Source organism: Numenius arquata, unplaced genomic scaffold (genome assembly GCF_964106895.1).
Source record: "Numenius arquata unplaced genomic scaffold, bNumArq3.hap1.1 HAP1_SCAFFOLD_316, whole genome shotgun sequence".
In the NCBI taxonomy this organism is placed as follows: Eukaryota; Metazoa; Chordata; class Aves; order Charadriiformes; family Scolopacidae; genus Numenius; species Numenius arquata.
Window position 1 is genome coordinate 142,501 of NW_027414690.1, and position 2,500 is coordinate 145,000.

General features: G+C 81.9%; 1 non-coding gene across 1 annotated transcript; it reads right to left on the reverse strand.

The window, feature by feature from the left end:
• Positions 1-750: 750 nt before the first annotated feature.
• On the reverse strand, positions 751-903 carry LOC141478154 (5.8S ribosomal RNA). The gene has a single exon (XR_012463859.1). It is a non-coding gene; the product is annotated as a 5.8S ribosomal RNA (ribosomal RNA).
• Positions 904-2,500: the final 1,597 nt, after the last annotated feature.

The window sequence follows — 2,500 nt, forward strand, 5'->3', positions numbered from 1 at the left end:
GACCGGCCGCGCAGCCCCCCAGCCCGGAGACGGCCCGACGCGCGTCGGCGACCCGCACGCGCCCGGAGACGGCTCGCCGGGGACCGCGCCCGGACGGCGCCCCGCGGGGGGTTTGCGCCGACGGGGGGGGGCGCCGCGCGGAAAGCGGAGGAGGCGGGGGGCGCCCGCGCCCGCCCGCGGCGAAACGGCGACCGCGCGCGCGGCCGCCCACCTCGCCGCCGGCGACGGGACGCCCTCCCCTGCCGCTTCGCCGCACCCCTCCCCGCGGCCCCCGCGCGGCTGCCCGGCCGGGGCGCGGCGGGTCGTCGGGAACGGAAAGGAGAAGAGCGGGGGGAGGGACGCGGGGAGGACCCCCGTCCCCGTCCCCGGCACGCGCGCGCCCGCGCGGCAGCACGGCACGGTACCGCCGCCGGTACCCACCCGCAGACAGCCGCCCGCGCGCGGCGGGGCCGGGGGCGAGGCCCGCGCCTCCCCCCGACCTCTCTTCTCTCCCCGCCGCCGACACCCCGGCGAGACGAGCTCCGCCCAGCGGGCGCTCCGGGAGCGGGGAGCTTCGGAGCGCTCCCCGAGTCTCCATTTAGGGGGACGAAGGCCCGCACGCGGGGCCTGCGAGGCGCCCCAGCCGCGCCGCAGCGGCGCGCCGCGCCCCGCCGACCCGACCCGCCCCCCCCCGACGCCGCAAGGGCGAAGAAGGGGGGGCGGCGGCGACGGCGGCAGCGGCGGCGGCCGAGCCGGCGATTGATCGTCACGCGACGCTCAGACAGGCGTAGCCCCGGGAGGAACCCGGGGCCGCAAGTGCGTTCGAAGTGTCGATGATCAATGTGTCCTGCAATTCACATTAATTCTCGCAGCTAGCTGCGTTCTTCATCGACGCACGAGCCGAGTGATCCACCGCTAAGAGTTGTCTGCTTTTCGGCACCGCCCCGCGCGCGCGGGAGGGCCGGGACCGCTCCGCGGGAGCGGCCCCTCCGGACAGCGGCGGCCCGCCGGCCCGCCCGCCCGCCGGCCCGCCCCCTCCGCAGGGGACGCGACGCGGCGCGGCGGGGCGAGAACGACGGGGCCGCCTCGCCTCGACTGACCGTACCGACACACGACGAGGAGAAAAAAAAAAAAAGCCCCGAGCGGCGAGGGCGCCGGGAGCCCGCGCTCCCGGCCCAAACCGGCGGAGACGAGCGCCTCGCTCGCTTCGGGGGGCGGCCCAGGCGCCCGGGCTCGGCCCGGCCTCCGCGCGGAGGCCCACGACGCCCCCGGCCGCGCCGCCTGCCCGCCTCTCCTCGGGGACGCGGGACGCCCCGCCGGCCCCCCCGCGCGCGACGGCTCCGCCGCGCCGCGACGTCCTTCTCCCCTCTCCCGCGGCTCCGGCCCGCCCCGCCGGCGCCCGGCCGCGGCCTCCGCCGCCGCGCCGGAGGCGGCCACCGCCGGAGCCCGAGCCGGCGACGCGCCGCCCGCGGCCGCGCCAGACGGCGGCCCGCCGCCGCCTCGCGGCGGCCGCCCGACCGGAACCGCCGCCGCCGCCGCTCCTCGCCGCCTTCCGCGGGCGCGCGCCGCGCGGAAAGCGGACGGCGCTGAGGCGGGGGCGACGCCCGCTCTCCCCGTTTCCACGCGGAGACCGGGAGCGGGACGCCTCCGCCCGCCCGCCCGCTCGCCCGGCGCCGCCGGGAAGGGCGGCGGGGGAAGGGCGGCGGACGGGGCCCGGGCCGGGACGGCCGCGCCTGGCGGCGGGCGCCCTCCGGCCGGCCGGCAGGCCGAGCGGCGACGCCGCCGCTCGGCACGGGGTGCCGCCTTCGCCGGCGCTCGGCGGCGGCAGACCGCCGCCGGAGCGCTCGCCGGGGCGGGGGACGGAGGGAGGGAGGGAGCGGAGCCGCGGCGCGCCGCAGCCGCGCCGCGGAGGCGCGGCGGCGCGCCTCCCGGGCGAGCCCCCGCCGCGGGGACCCGCCCGCCCCCGGCGGGGAGCCCGCGCTCCCGCCGGGGTCGCCCCGTTTCGAGGCGGGCGAGGCCGGACACGGCCGGCCGCGCCGCGGTCTCTCCGCCGAGACCGGTCCGCGGAGAGGGGGGGGCAGCGGAACCCCTCCCCGGCACGGCCGCCCGCGGGACGAGCGCGGGCGACGGCCGGCCGTCCGTCCCTGCGCCCGGGAGCTTCCGCGGAGAGACTCCAGCCCCCTTGCGCAGGACGACGACGACGGCGGCGCCGCCCGGCCCGACCCCCGGGCCGCGCCGAGCCGCCCGAGTCTTTAAACCTCCGCCCGGCCCCCCGCGGCCTTCGACCCCCTGTGTATCGCTACGGCGAGGGAGGGCCGCGGGAGAGCGCGGACGCTAGGTACCTGGCCCTGGGGTGAGGGAAACGACCTCTGGGCCCCGCGGGGGTGCCTCCCCCGCTGCCGCCTTCGGGGGAGCGTCCGCCCGCGGGGGCGCGCCCGACGTCCGCCGCCACAGCCTCGTCCTCCTTCCCGGGGCCCGGGGTTTCCCTCAGCAGCCCGGCGCTGCGCCCGGGAGGAGAGCC